The sequence below is a fragment of the Nicotiana tomentosiformis genome, chromosome 3, assembly GCF_000390325.3.
Source record: "Nicotiana tomentosiformis chromosome 3, ASM39032v3, whole genome shotgun sequence".
Taxonomy (NCBI): Eukaryota; Viridiplantae; Streptophyta; class Magnoliopsida; order Solanales; family Solanaceae; genus Nicotiana; species Nicotiana tomentosiformis.
The window spans coordinates 99,763,317-99,779,790 of record NC_090814.1 but is presented as its reverse complement, the minus strand read 5'-3'; the positions used below and the strand labels follow the sequence as shown (position 1 = coordinate 99,779,790).

The window sequence follows — 16,474 nt, the reverse complement described above, 5'->3', positions numbered from 1 at the left end:
TGAAATTCAATTCTAAGTGGTGACTCTGTAAATAAAATAATCTCTATCCAAAATTGTCTTGGAAAATCCTTTTAACCCACTATTATATATATATATATATATATATATATATATATATATATATATATATATATAAAGCTAGGTTGGTGAATTAAATCTAAATTATAAACATTAAATGAGAAATGTGTCACTCATCTTAATAAGAGCGTAATAAAAACGAGAGGAAACGAGGAGCCAAATCCTTTTCCCAACAAATAATGAAATTCTCAATCACCCAATAGTTAATTTCCCAACAATTAACAACTCTGTCCTAGTTAATTCCCCCGCATTCAACTAAGAGCATTAAGTTCACTCAACTATGGCTACAAGAACGGATGATGTTTATCTCTAGAATTATATTGCAGATTAATTCCTTATATTGTTCAAACTCTTGTTGATTAATCTAAAGTCATTCCTAATTTCTCCTTTGAAGCTCAAATCAAGTAAACGGGGGATTCTTTTATGCCACTGAGCAATCTCGAACTTTCCGCTTAAGTCAAGGTGCATCTGCCTTGTCTGTAATTAACTAATTACTAAATCTAACTTTTACAATAAATGGTTTTCTATCTTTGGAAAATCTTACTGTTCTGGAAGGATTTTATATGTTCTGAACGAGTGGTTTATTATATCGTACACGAGTCATCCCCAACTATAATATAAAATAAAAGGTAAATCAAACTTGAAACCTCCAAAAACTCGCAAGAATAAATAAACTTTAAGAGAATATGAGTTTGCAACATGATTTAACATGTAGAGTATATACTACTACTAAGCAATGCGAATTAACGAAGCTTATTAGTGATTGCCTTTGGAGACATCAAGCTCTGGGTATAAACGTATACATCGAGAATGGAATCTTCATTGATGTCATCACGGACCAGATCGGGCCATTCAATAAATGGTCCTTTCGATGTCCTAAATACAGTCCTTTCAGAATATTCACAACATAGTAGCACTTCACCATCAGCAAATATGTATTTTGGTATAGTTAAAGGAACCCCAATAGCAGGTATAGTAAGCATTTTAGACCAAGATTCTTTGACACCATAAAGTTTCATCACCCATAAATTAAATGTGCTCCCGTCATGATAAGTAGAATAAACGCATAACATTCCTTTCAACACTGATACAACTGACTCTCTCACTGTCATCGTCAAGCACACTGGCTCTGGCAACGGTTCATCTCTGTACGTTTCATTTGAAATATTAAACGAGATCACAATAAACTCTGGGAGCTGAATACGTCCTAGCCAATGAAATGCTCCATGTACAAATGCCAAATCCATATGCATAAACAAGCATGATACGTTATTTCTACAGCTTTTATTAGCAAGTTTTCTCCAAGAACCACTTTTAACTGAGAGAATTTCATTGAGGGTGTCATCCTCGTTATTAACCTTAAGGACCTTATAGTCATTACTACTTGAGTCAAAACCCAATCCAAAAGTGTATCTATTTCTGTCCACGGTGGAGTAATCTGAATGAGGAAGTACTATTGTTTCTCTTGTGGAGGGATTCCATAGCAATAATATCGAAGGATCTCTCTTAGGTGTATTCTGAAGCCCGACTAAAAACAAGCCATCACAACAACAATATATTCTGCCATACTTTGGTTCATAGTTTAACGGGCAATCAAGTTTTCGTACGACTTGAATATTCAAAGATAAAGAAGAAAAAGAGATGCTGGTATTAGCTTCACCATCCTTATAAGATATTTGGCTAATAAGCAATTTTTGAAGGTTTTGGTTCCTGCTGGCAATATTGAGATGCTTCGTCCTAAAGTAACATGATGAGATTAATGTATTCCAAGATCCAGAAACACACTTAAATCGCATAAGAGACTCAACAGGTAACCTGCTGAGGATATCGACAATTATTTCCTCTTGGACGTGAGTTCCCATTCCTACATACGACAAGGCAAGTACTTTTAATTATTAATCCACAGGTTGAACACCTTTATGTTGAGCAGAAATTGAAGAAGAAACCTACAACAATTAGAGAATACTATTAGTTAGAATATATTTTCAAATACATCTTACTTGAGTAATATGTTAGAGGAGGCCGACAACTACGCTGTTGCAAAATAACCGAATACACAACCATGTTTGTTCAATTGTGTATGTCTTTATGATTTTTCTTTTTGCTAAAAATATAGTTTGTCATATATTTATGTAAAAATCAAAATTGATAGAAACGCCTAAACAATATATGTTAGGTTAACGGCCCGACAGGTAGCATAACCCTAGCAAGAGCACGTAAGCAGTAAAACAAAAACTATACACAATTGTGAAAAATACAATATGCAGATGAATATTCGCAGAAAAAAAAAACCCAGAAATATTCAACCATTAGATATGCTTCTTTTTTAAAATATGGATGATTTTGCTAAGCCAAGTTTATTAAGGAAAGCTTCAAGCCTTCAACCTACATATCAACACATAGTTTCACCTTGACTATAATACAATAAATACAAAGTATAATAAATAAGAAAAACAACAAAGCAACACTACATGAAGAATAAGTTAATGTAAAAAACATCGAGAGAAAAGAACTTACACCTTATCCCAAAGAAGCAAAAGAGTAAAGAAGTTGATGCGTTGCTTAATTGAAAGAACAAGTTAGCCGTAGGCTTTATAGATAAGGGGTGAGGATTATATGTTACCAATACAGAGTCAAAATGGGTTTGACATGGTAGGACAGCCCAACCCAAGCTGCTAGTTAGATGAGGTTGGATTATGATTTTCAGCCCATTCGTGAAAGTACCCTTATTTTAAGGGCAAAAACGTAAATATGCAAGAATTAAGAAATTTTTAATGAATCTTAGCAGCATTCGTTAATTAACAAAATATGTCAACGAAAGATTTACTTTCCTTAACAAAAACTTATAAAACTGGAATAACCATCTATGATCTATCCACCAATTTCTCACCCCTCAAAATTAAGAATCATGCATGCTAATTTTAAGGATCTGTTTAACTCTTTTCCCTTAAGAAAAAGAAACAATGTGGCCTAAAGTTTTTTTTAATTGGAATTCAAATTAGGATAATATACATTCTATTTTAACATGTACATTTGTAACTACCCAAGCAATCTCTTCTCTTTTTCTTGCTAAAAGATATTGTCTTTCTATATTATTTTTGCTTTTGTATCATTTAAAGAATATGAAACTAATAAATCTAGAATATATAGTGTATAATAATATACAGATGAAAACCAAATAATTATAAAATGATATTAAATATTACTATTATATATTGACTATCACAGTTAAAATAATAGTACTAAAATAAAATATTGAATATATCATCTATTTCTTGAAATATTACAGTGAAATGTTGATATTATCTCCTAATAACAATAATATACACTAATTATTTAATGTACATTATTATGAAATATGCATTATATTTTATGCATAGACATCGAAAAGTTGAAAAATATTTCATGTCAAATATACATAAAATATATTCAGATTTTACTAAGAGTACATAAATTATACATTAAACTAGTGAATTTTTCGTGCTTCGCGCGACTATAAGACATCAAAAGATTTAATAATAGTTCTTTTTATGAAACAAAAAAAAATTATTTTCTTTAGATGAATTGTGTTTTTATTATTTAGATTTTCTTTAAAAATTTAAGAATAAAAAGAACTTTAATTTTTTACGCTTTTAAATATGTGTGTAGGGGGTTTTAATACATGATCTCTTAGTCCAATATACATTATTGAATACATGCAAGGTATTTAATTTTTGTTCTTTCATTAAATAATCGACCTTTTGTCTTTCAGACACTTCATGAAATGAAAAGGTTAAAAAACCTTCTTTCCTACCGCTACTTCCAACCTTTTTTCTTTTTCTTTTTTGGTTATTTCTTTCCCTTTTCTCCCACTTTCCTGCTAATCCAAAACTTAACTCTCCTTTTAATGCTTGTAAATTGCAATGCTCCATTTTTTTTCTCCTAATAAAATATAACAAATAAATCATCTATCTATTTAAATATTCCCATCACCCATATTGTATATTGAGCAAAATAACCATTCAAAAGAGAAAACAGATCCAAGTACCATCCTAAAAGCAAAGAGACCGGAAAAAAGTAGGAGAAAAATATTCCATGCACACATTTGTCATAAAAATGGGAGGTTCCTTCTTGTTCTTTTTCTATTGTAGAAACATATTTCACATTATTTTTTTCCCCTTTTGCATAATCGGTTGAGTAAAATGTTTTCTAATATATAATTTCAAAACTCATGATTTTGCGATTTAACTTGTAAGTAGTGATAGCTTAAATTTATCATCACATTTATCTGCTCAATTATAGAAAAATAATTAAAATAAAAATATTAGAGGACAACAAAGTATGAGAATACTTTGAGGATAGTTTACCATATTTCTTTTATGTTAATAATTATATTATAAAGAAAATCATGTTTAAGTAATAAAATTTATTTTTTAACACAAAATAAGTAAAAAGGGATGGTAATAATACTTTTTATTAAAAATCATGTATTCTTTTCGTTAGCCTTGGCAAGCGCATAGAAAACTTAATTTTTACCTTTGGTTATTTTTGCTTCATGTTCTCCCCCAAAGTCAGATTTTTAAATTTATCACCGGAAATGTATAGACAATAAAATTTAATTTTTAACACGAAGAAATTAAAAAGGGATGGTAATAATGCTTTTTATCAAAAACCATGTACTCTTTTCGCCAGCCTTGGCAAGTGCATAGAAAACCCGATTTTTACCTTTGGTTATTTCTGCTTTATGTTCTCCCCCAAAATCTAATTTTTACATTCATCACCGGAAATTTCTAGCATCTCCAAGAGTAAGTTGGAAGACATTTGAATTTGCAAAACGTAATAGTACTTATATAGTATTTTTATATTTTAATGAAAGTTGTCTTCAGAAAACTCTTATGCAAAATGAACTTGCAATATCTGAAGTCTAATATGGCTTTATAAAGAATTATTTTCGCTGCTGAACAATTGTAATACTACCAACAAAAATAATATCATTCAGCATCTTAATTTCCCAACACACAAAAAGGTACTACAAGAAGAAGAAATCATTGTGTTCATACTATTATGCTGTTACTCTAAAATTTGTTTTAGTGTAAAAGGGAAATAAAAGAATATTTATGGTGCAATGAAAACCTTTCGAGGAGAAATTTTTGCAATGGTTAACCAATAATAATATTGCTGGTCGTTGCATAAGTTTTATTGGTGGTGAAAATCCTTTAATGCACAAACTAAGACATACTGGCATAAATCTAGTCTCACTACTTGGCAATGAAAATGAAAACTCGTCGTTACCCGCCTCCCCTTCTTCCAAATCTCCTAACGTTGAAACCCTGTTAAACTTTAGAATAGAAAAATGTGTGAGAAAGAGTAATATAATGATATCAATTATCAATTTAAGCACAATAAATATAGAAGACATACGTAGTTACAAACGGAAGAGCGGAATGTGCAATTAAAAGGATTAAGAAAGAGTCTTTTGGAATAGGTGTGATTAAGATGATTAATAACGTACCTTTTGAATTTTTTAATATTGCAAATAGAAAGAAAAGGTAAAAAGAATGAGAAAAAAGAAAAAAAATAGCATTTCTTGGTTGAGAAAGAATAAACTAATACTCATAATGGATGGAAAAAAGTCCTCATCAGTTAAGAAGTTACGGATTGTTAATATGGCCTTCCCGAATGAAAAGTTGGAACTGTTGGAGTTGTAATCGAATGGTTTAATTTTTTTTTCTTTTTAAATAAAAATTAGGCAAAACCCCCAAATCATAAGAAATTAGATAAATCCATTTCCTAGTCAATGAAAGTGTCATATCACCTTGCCAAGCCCCAGCATTATATAGATATAGATTATTAGTCTTGGAAAGGGAAGAGAAAATACTTTATGCTGTTAGACATTTTAGAAGGATGTAAATCAAAAAAATGATAGGAAAAATAAAAATAAAAACAATTTGATATAAAAAAAAGAAGAAGTGATCAGATTAAACATCAACATAACATGGAAGAGAACTGATTAATCTCAAAACCAAAAGGAAGGAATTTACCTCTAGCAATTGGAGAAATAACAGGAAGAGAACGTTACCAGGAAAAAAAAAACACCGGGCCTCTAACGTGGAAGGAAGAAAGGGAAAAGGATGAAGCATATTTAAGATGGCTACGAAAAGTGGCTTTTCAGTAAAGAGGGGTTTTAGAAGTGACGTTTCAATTTAGTAAAGAGGGGTTTTCAAAGTGACGTTTCAATTTTTTAACAGAACACTTCAAAAAGGAAAAGGGCAAAAATTTAAGAAAAAGATAAATAACAATCCTAGTTTCTAAGAGGTGCCACCTCATCTTCTTTTGTCCCTCTATATATATAGATATAGATATACCTAATACATATATCAAATATGTGCATTTACTTATAGGTCATATATACAGAAATATAAATTAAAAATATTTATATCAAATATGTGCATTTACTTATAGGTCATATATACAGAAATATAAATTAAAAAAATAATATATATATATATATATATATATATATATATATATATATATATATATATATATATATTATAAAAGCATGAATATAATGTTGATGGACAAAAATAACCTTAAATATAATTATAATTCCGGATATAATTGGTAATATTACTAATTTCCTTTTTGTGTTCCGATATAGTTTGGTTTAACAAAAATAACATGTTCTAAAAATTCTATTCTATTTGGTTTAGATTGACAGATATAAAACATTTGTGTAGGAGGATTTTTTCCAACTTAACATTCCAAATTAAATTCTAGAAATTATATTCTATTCTTTTATGACTTGCATAAAATCTACTTTTAGGTATTATAGCCATTTACATGTATATCATGCACAAATGAAGCTATTCACCTACAAAAGGTAAAAGTAAAATAATGGCATGTTAACGTTTGTAGTTGTATCGTAACGGGGATAACATTTTTGGAGTTCAAGTAAATAATGGCCATAGTTTTTAGTTTTGGATATCAAAATCTTATACATTAACGTAGTATTTTACTCTAAATTTTATATATTAAGAGATCAATGGTTTATTTTATATTCAAGACCAATGATAGTGTAATATAATACTGATTTTCATCATTCAAAAGATTTGTCTCATGTACTTTTCCATGTCAAATTCGCAACTGTCTTACATCGTGTTTCTTTTTGTGTGTAATTCTTCTATAAATTTTAACTTTTTATATTTTGTATAGATGATTGATTAAAGTTTCTAATCCTATTTCATTTTGAATACAATGAGTAAATTCTTAAATATATCTATAATTTTAACTGCTTTATGAAATCTTACTATACTGCTTTCACGTCAACGTGAATGACTATAATGATATTTTTGATAATTTTTTATTTATTAGAGTATGCTATAACAAATGCAAATTATTTACTTTGCCATCGAATAACTGAGAAGGGGGTTTGGTAGAGTGTTAGAGGACGCACACGCTTGTAGAGATTAGAATAGGTTATTAGGGCCACCGTATAGACTGGAACACATATATAAGGTATAAGACTAGGGATTTTTGAACGATGAGAAGCAAGATGCAGATATTCTAAAAGAGAATGAGAAAGAATCAAACACGACAAGAAAATATAAACATTCGTAAGTCGTTGGCTTTGGTGGCACAAATTTGTTAAGTATCTTGAGTCGGACAATATCAACCATTCTATGTTCACTGAGTATTTCGGTACATACTGCAGAGTATTATATTCGGAACCCTCAGCCGATCGAAGACATGGACAAAAAAAATGTAATTAATCGAATTGCTACTGGTAAGAAATTTAATATTTACACTTCAAAAGAATTTCTTTAATATATTTTATAAATTTGTATCTATTTATACTCTTTTCTTGAATAGTGGAGAAGATGAAATGTACTATTTGATATTATTGTTGAAGTATGTTAGAGGACCATATTCATTTGAAGATGTATTCATGGTTAATGGAAGATGGTGTGAGACATATAAGGAAGTTGCAAAAGAATGAGGGATATTAGAATGAGATAACAATATTTCTGAATGCTTACACGAGGAAGTTCTCTTCAAGACATCATCAGCTCTCCGAAGTTTATTTGCAACTATATTGGTACATTGTAGTTCAAGTGCTCAACCGACGTTAGAAAATTGTGGGGTATATATTACGAAAATATGTCATCCGTAACGTTTCAAAAGCACATGTCCGTTTTCCAAAAGCACATGTTTCAAACGATTCATCCATATTATCAACGTTGTTTTCTTACACAACGTGCACACTAAAGTACATTATGATATCCGTTTAGGTAAATCATATTTTCCAGCACTCTTGCTCATGCTCTCTAGGAAACTATTTATACTCTTCAAATACTACCATTAGTCCTAAATCGATAAGAACAAAGATTGTAAATGCTAACTTGGTAAAAAAATACTTATTACCTAAAATAACAAAGATTCATCTAACAAGAAACATGAGAACAAGAACAGATTCAACATTCAACATTCAGTCATTTTTTGCTTCGTGCCGTAAATGGAGAAAAGCATATAGTAAAAAATAATATGATCCTTTAGTAATAATATTGGTGAATATCGCTTAATAAGAAAAATACTTTCATCATAAAATAAAAGTAAAAGTTGTGAAAAGTGCATGGCGCAAGAGATATTTCAATGTCAACAAATCAACTAGAAATTTTGAATGATTAAATCTTTACTTATTTGAATTATAGAAGTACTAATATTTAGGACTTTAAAATAGATATTGTTTGGGAGAACTAGGAGTATCACGTTTTCTTTTCCTTATATTTGCTAATGGAAATTTTCATGTGAAATAAGTTTGACACTTAATTCTTCTTATAGGGATCTTATCCTAGATATTTTTATACGTTGTTACTATTAAAGTGAGAGGTTTGTATTTAATTAAATATTTATTCTAATTATTGAATGTAATTTTTAAATATTACACAAAAAATCGATAAAAATTATTCGAGTAGCAAAGGAATTCATGAATTATCTAATTTTCTATATTATTATAAAAGCACGAAGCAACGATGCGGAAAAAAAGTATTTTTAATGGTAAGAAAAAATAATTAAATCTTTGAATTAAGTAATTAGCAAAAATATAAATTCAATTCTTTTATAAAATTATCGTGTAAGTAAAATTATTTTTCAAGTTGAAAAATCTTTTAAGGCACATAAATTAATTTTCACAATAAAAGTATAGGTTTAGTGAAAGAAATAAGAAAATAGAGCAAAATTAGTTATAGTAAAAGTCAAATACTAAATATGCAAAACTTGAAACAATAAGAATGTAACAACATAAGACAAAATGTATTAAAAATGTCATTATTATTTTCTATCTTTTTTTAATCATTCCAACAAATGACAAATTCCTATATTTAGGTTATTTTTTAATAAAGTATTAACTCTAACATTAAAGTATTTTTGTAAGATTTTGTATTATTATTTATTTATCGAGCAAACTAGCTAAATGAGAGCAATGGTTTTTATGTTTAAGAACTTATATTTTTTTCTTTAATTTTTGGTCAATATAACTCACATTATTTAATAAATATTGTGTAATTTTTAAAAATTATATATTAATTGATATAGTGTTCCCCTAAGACTAGTTACATAAGAGTTAGGGTTTCTACCTGGCAGCTTCCAGGAATTCAATTCAATTCTAAGGGCAGTATTGACATTTCATATTATAGACTTACGTGTCATCCAAAGCAATCGCCGCGTCATTTATTTGACATTCATTGTCTAGAATTTTATCGCCTGTTTCCTTCTCCTTTTGTGTCTATCAGTTCATCTCCGTTTTCAATATTCCACTTCTACACCTGCCTTCTACTTAGGGCTTCATGCTTCATATTCAGTTGATATCATCATAGAAAACCACTCCTCTATCAATACCTCATTTTGGTATTTTTAATATTTTTTTTTATTAATTTGTATAGTAATCGTTCCACGAAATTCCTCAATGGAAATAACTAAACAAGTATTTCGCAAAAGAGTTGGGCTTCAAAAGATTATCAAAGCTAAGTTAAAGAGGTTGGTTACGGCCTCAGTTATTATGACCATGTGCTTATGTCTCAATGGTGTATGATGGTGTTTACAAAGGGGTTGTACTAGCCAGCTTGATGAATTGGCCACCAAGACTTATGCTGCCATGATTACTGCGCACCCTGACTATGCATGTGTAAGTCGCAATTTGTTGTGCCATTTTTGTTGATGTGAGTTTCAAGAATTATTTTTATTGTGCTACTTTTTTAGATGCTTCATTTTAGGTTCTGGGTTAATTTTCAAGGATTGCAAAGTTGAGTATTTGATCAATTTGCTACGTGATATAATTGAATTTTTCTTTTCTATTTCTTGAAGCTATATTACATCAGTTTCAGTTAGTTCCTTTTTGGCTTTAGGTTTAAAGCTTTCTTGAAATGTGTGGGTTTGTATGCACAATGTTTGAATATCGATCTAGATTAAAATTTACGCCAATTAATTTGTAAGCCTCTAAGAAGAGAATAAAGATATAAGACAAACATGGTAAAAGTAATGGAGTGGTGAGGCAAAATATTCATTTACCTTCAAGAATCAAGATAGGTTGAGCTTATTTTGGAAACCCTAGGTTTTGGATTTTGTGGAAAAACTCTCTCAAACTTGGGGTAAGTTTCTTACTCTATCTATATGTGAATTAGTATATCTTTTGTATGGTGAATTTTAGTTATTTAAAATCAGAAATTTAATCCCGTGAATTGGACAGCAGTTACTATTTTGGGCAACTTTTTCTCTAAAAATCGGGTTGGGGTGATTCAAAAGGCTATAAAAAGATAAGAGATATATCTACAATTGTTATAAAGACCAAGATATCCAGTTCTGTGGTTTACTGCCTCAAAAAATCTGCTGCAATACAGCGCAGAGCTGTTGCCCAGATTTTCTCCTTAAGAATTGTGAATTGTGGAGACCATTTAAACCCCAATTTTGTTTATATAATGATGAGTCTTGCTCAATTACTCTGAGAGGACAATAAAAATAAAGTTGTTTAAGAGAAAATATAGTGATCCGTGTGTGCTGAAAAATTATGATGAAGTTTTGAAATCACTAAGCACTTTAAATGTTGGTACTGCTACACGAATGCTTGGTAAATATGTGCCATTGTGTTCGAAGCTGAATGTTCTTTTTTTTTTTTTTTTAATATATGCAAGATTGCTATCGGAAGTGACTGTATAAAGACAATTAATCAAATAAAATCATATTTTCTTTTGTGGTAAAGATGAAACCATGTTCGTTAAGTTAAAAGGTGTGTATACGTATCTTCTCCATTGTCCTTTTATTCTTTTGATGAAAGTGTCCTATTATTTTCTGTTATCTTAATCTGTCTCTAAAGTTACTTTACATTCATAACAGATACTTCAAATGGCCAGGCTCAGTACGTTTAAAATTTGACTATCAGAATCTGAAGGTAAGTTTATTTTTCTTCATTTGGGTTTCAAATTCACTTTCTTTTAGTTTTTCTGCAATAATCTTTCTATATTGGGTAGATGTGAAGATTTGTGTATGACTGATAATTTTTGATTTTAAGGATAAGTAGAGTTACTTCTCGATGAGTATCGGTTCAAGATCTCCTTATATATCACTAAACTGATGAATGCCTTTCTTGTGAAAAGTATTACTATAATAAGATGAGACACTAAAGGTAACTATATTTTTGTGCTATAACACTGAGCTAACAGATATATTCATGTGAAACAAGTTTGGAAGATGTACCAAGTTTCAAAAATCAGATAGGAATTGATTACTCACACTAATTGACCAAAACAAAGAATAGTTGTATAAAACCTTCGCTAATAATGGTGAATTTGGTGCATTGTTAGATTGTCCAAGCAATAAACAAGCAGTGCACACGTCCCTCGAGCCATTAGCACATTTAAGTGCTATGATGATGCCTGCTTGGAGGCATTTAGAATTTATATTGGGCAATATAGTAAGCTGCCACATAAAAATTTTCTTATCCGAGATATTTTTATACGTTGTTACTATTAAAGTGAGAGGTTTGTATTTAATTAAATATTTATTCTAATTATTGAATGTAATTTTTAAATATTACACAAAAATCGATAAAAATTATTCGAGTAGCAAAGGAGTTCATGAATTATCTAATTTTCTATATTATTATAAAAGCACGAAGCAACGATGCGAAAAAAAAATATTTTTAATGGTAAGAAAAAATAATTAAATCTTTGAATTAAGTAATTAGCAAAAACATAAATTCAATTCTTTTATAAAATTATCGTGTAAGTAAAATTATTTTTCAAGTTGAAAAATCTTTTAAGGCACATAAATTAATTTTCACAATAGAAGTATAGGTTTAGTGAAAGAAATAAGAAAATAGAGCAAAATCAGTTATAGTAAAAGTCAAATACTAAATATGCAAACTTGAAACAATAAGAATGTAACAACATAAGACAAAATGTATTAAAAATGTCATTATTATTTTCTATCTTTTTTTAATCATTCCAACAAATGACAAATCCCTATATTTACGTTATTTTTTTATAAAGTATTAACTCTAACATTAAAGTATTTTTGTAAGATTTTGTATTATTATTTATTGATCGAGCAAACTAGCTAAATGAGAGCAATGGTTTTCATGTTTAAGAACTTATATTTTTTTCTTTAATTTTTGTTCAATATAACTCACATTATTTAATAAATTTTGTGTAATTTTTAAAAATTATATATTAATTGATATAGTGTTCACCTAAGACTAGTTACATAAGAGCCAGGGTTTCGACCTGGCAGCTTTCAGGAATTCAATTCAATTCAATTCTAAGGGCAGTATTGACATTTCGTATTATAGACTTACGTGTCATCCAAAGCAATCGCCGCCTCATTTATTTGACATTCATTGTCTAGAATTTTATCGCCTGTTTCCTTCTCCTTTTGTGTCTATCAGTTCATCTCCTTCTTCAATATTCCACTTCTACACCTGCCTTCTACTTAGGGCTTCATGCTTCATATTAAGTTGATATCACCGGAGAAAACCACTCCTCTATCAATACCTCATTTTGGTGTTTTTAATATTTTTCTTTTGTTAATTTGTACAGTGATCATTTTATCACAGAAATTGGGGAAGTCTGTCGAGCAGGTATTGCGAATATTTACATGGAATGTGATAGTTTCTTTTTTTTATATTTTTGCAGTGATTACTGTTTATTTCCTCCTTCTCTGTTGTTTTGTTCTGTCTAATTTTCTGACTCATTCCTTCATATTCCTAAATTTCTCGATTTTTATTTCATGTTGTGTACTTTATTTTGTTCGGTTCTGGTAAGTTTTCTCTTATTCTTGCTTGTTTTTTCCTCTTCTAAATGCGTTCTGTTATTGCTAATGGAATTTATGTGGCATCTGCAACTTTCTATGTTTAATTGTTTTTCAGATACTATTTTTGTCACGATCCAATTTCACATGTAGGTCGTGATGGCGCCCAACACTATAGCTAGGCAAACCAACTAATAAATTAAGCATACATTGATAAAATTTAAAATCAAGAAAATATAAACCCAAACTCTACCAATGTGTGTGCCAAGACCTGGTATCACAAGTGAATGAGTATCTAGTAGATTATACATAACTCCAAATATTGTCTGAGATAAAATAGACAGAATGTAAATATAAGAAGAGACACTGGTAGCTGCAGAATGGCTCAGAAAGGCAGCTCACCACTATGCCTCGGGATGACATGGGTATGTGATAATAGGTCCTCCACTAGTACCTGTCTCACATCCTGCACAAAAAAGTGCAGCAAGTGTAGTATGAGTACGTAAACAACGTGTACCCAGTAAGTATCAAGCCTAATCTCGAAGTGGTAGAGACTAGATGACTGACTTTGACACTCACTATGCATCAATGATAACTGAAATAAAATTAGGATATTTAAATCAGCATGATTTACAGAATTTACAATAATTTATTTAATCAGCGGAAATAATCAAATTCCATCAAATGTAACAATTCTCAATATATTAATTAAATTCCTTCAATTCAAATACTTTCCAATTTATCAATTAAATCTCATTTACAGGAGTAACAATTAATTCCTTAACAAGCAAGAATAATAATTCATTAAATTTCAAGGATTTTCTAATTTATTAATTAGCTTCACAAGCTGAAATAAATTATTAAAGTATCGTGTAATTATGATTATTAAGCACGATTTCTGCCGAGGACGTACGGCCCGATCCAGAGTGTCGTGTACACTGCCGAGGGACGTGCAGCGCGATCCATAGATGCATCTATCATGCCGAGACGTTCGGCCCGCTCCACAAGAAAGGAGGAAATTTTCTTATGTGCCTCCGGAAGGAGAGTATATTTATTATAAGATAAATTCGGGAGGAGAACAATTTCTTTTAACAATTAATTAATTTAAATAGAAAATCAAGCCTATGAGATTTTCATCCTTTAATATCTTTACCTAACAATTCACAATATATTCATATATATCAATTAATATTAATTAATCAAAGAATACTATTTATACAAGTAATGCATGCTTTGAGTCCTAAACTATCCGGACTTTAGCATTAATAGTAGCTACGTACGGACTCTCGTCACCTCGTGCGTACGTAGCCCCCACAATTAGCAACAATTATTTAATTTTAATCATCTATGAGGTAATTTCCCCCTCACAAGATTAGACAAAAGACTTACCTCGTCTTGCTCCAATTTAATCCACTATAAGGCCTTTTCCACGATTATCCAACTCTACCTGGCTCGAATCTAGCCAAAATAATTCGATACAATCACTAAAAATTATAGGAATCAATTCTATAAGAAAATACTACATTTTTTATAAAAATTCTGAAATTAATTAAAAATTCGTTCGTGGGGCCCACGTCTCGGAATCCGGCAAAAGTTACGAAATTCGATAACCCATTCAATTACGAGTCCAACCATACCAGTTTTATTCAAATACGACTCCGAATCGATACCGAAATCTCAAAAATTCGTTTCTATGAGATTTCTAAAATGTTTCCAAATTTAAATCTCAAAACACTAATTCATGGTGAAAACAATAATATACTTGTATATGTAGACCAAATCCGAGTTAGAATCACTTACCCCAATATTTTTCTATTGAAAATCTGCCAAAAGTCGCCTCTGCTCATGCTCAAGTTCGTCAAAAATGGCAAATGGGACGAATGTCCTCTTTTATAAACTGCCCAGGCAACCTTCGGAATTGAGTCTCGATCGTGACTTCGATCGTGGCCCTCGAGCCTGAGCTTTGGTCATGGCCTCGATCACGCCTCGAGCCTGGGCTTCGGTCATAGCCTCGAGCCTGGGACATGGTCATGGCCTCGATCAAGTTCGATTTTGGGTCTTGATCCTGGCCCTCGAGCCTTGCCTTTGATCATGGCCCTCGAGCTGGACCTTCGATCGTGGCTTCGATACTGAGCCTCGTCCCTGGCTTCGACTCAGGCCTCGATTGTGGGCTCGGTATCTGGGTTCGATCTGGGGCTCGATCACAGCCCAGAATATACAGCAGAAGGGAAAATTGCAACAGCTTTTTAAGTTTAACTTTTGATCCGTTAACCATCCGAAACTCACCCGAGGCCCTCGGGACCTCAACCAAATATACCAACAAGTCCTAAAACATCATACAAACTTAGTCGAACCTCTAAATCACATCAAGCAACGCTAAAACCATGAATCATACCCCAATTCAAGCTTAATGAAACTAAGAGTTTTCAATTTCTAGGTTCGATGTCGGAACCTATCAAATCAACTCCAATTGACCTCAAATTTTACACACAAGTCATAAATGACATAAAGGAGCTATGAAAAATTTTGGAACTAGATTCCGACTCCGATATCAAAAAGTCAACTCATTGGTCAAATTTTCAAACTTAAATTCTTGTTTTTAGCCATTTCAAGCCTAATTTAACTATGGACTTCTAAATAAAATTTCGAACACGCTCCTAAGTCCAAAATCACCATACGGAGCTGTTGGAATCATCAAAATTCTATTCCGAGGTTGTTTTCTCAAAATGTTGACCGAAGTCAAACTTAGCACTTTAAGGCCAACTTAAGGAACCAAGTATTCCGGTTTCACCCCAAACACTTCTAAATCTCGAACCAACCATCCCCGCAAGTCATAAATCATTACAAGAACCTACGGGAAGTTTTATTTTAGGGAACAAGGTTCTGAAAGTTAAAATGATCGGTTGGGTTCGTCCTCGAACGGGTTTAGAATTGTACCTGGAGTGCTGAATAAGTGTGGATATCTGCTCCGCATGTCTTCCTCGGCCTCCCAAGTCGCTTCCTCGACTGGTTGGCCCCTCCACTGGACTTTTACTGCAGAAATCCTCTTGGACCTCAACTGGCGAACCTGTTTATCAACAATGGCAATTGGCTCCTCTTCATAACCCAAGCTATTATC

The 16,474-nt window shown here is 31.0% G+C and overlaps 1 pseudogene; it reads right to left on the bottom strand.

Annotated features, from left to right (window-relative positions):
- Nucleotides 1-821: 821 nt before the first annotated feature.
- On the bottom strand, nt 822-8,123 carry LOC104098094 (F-box/kelch-repeat protein At3g23880-like; annotated as a pseudogene).
- Nucleotides 8,124-16,474: the final 8,351 nt, after the last annotated feature.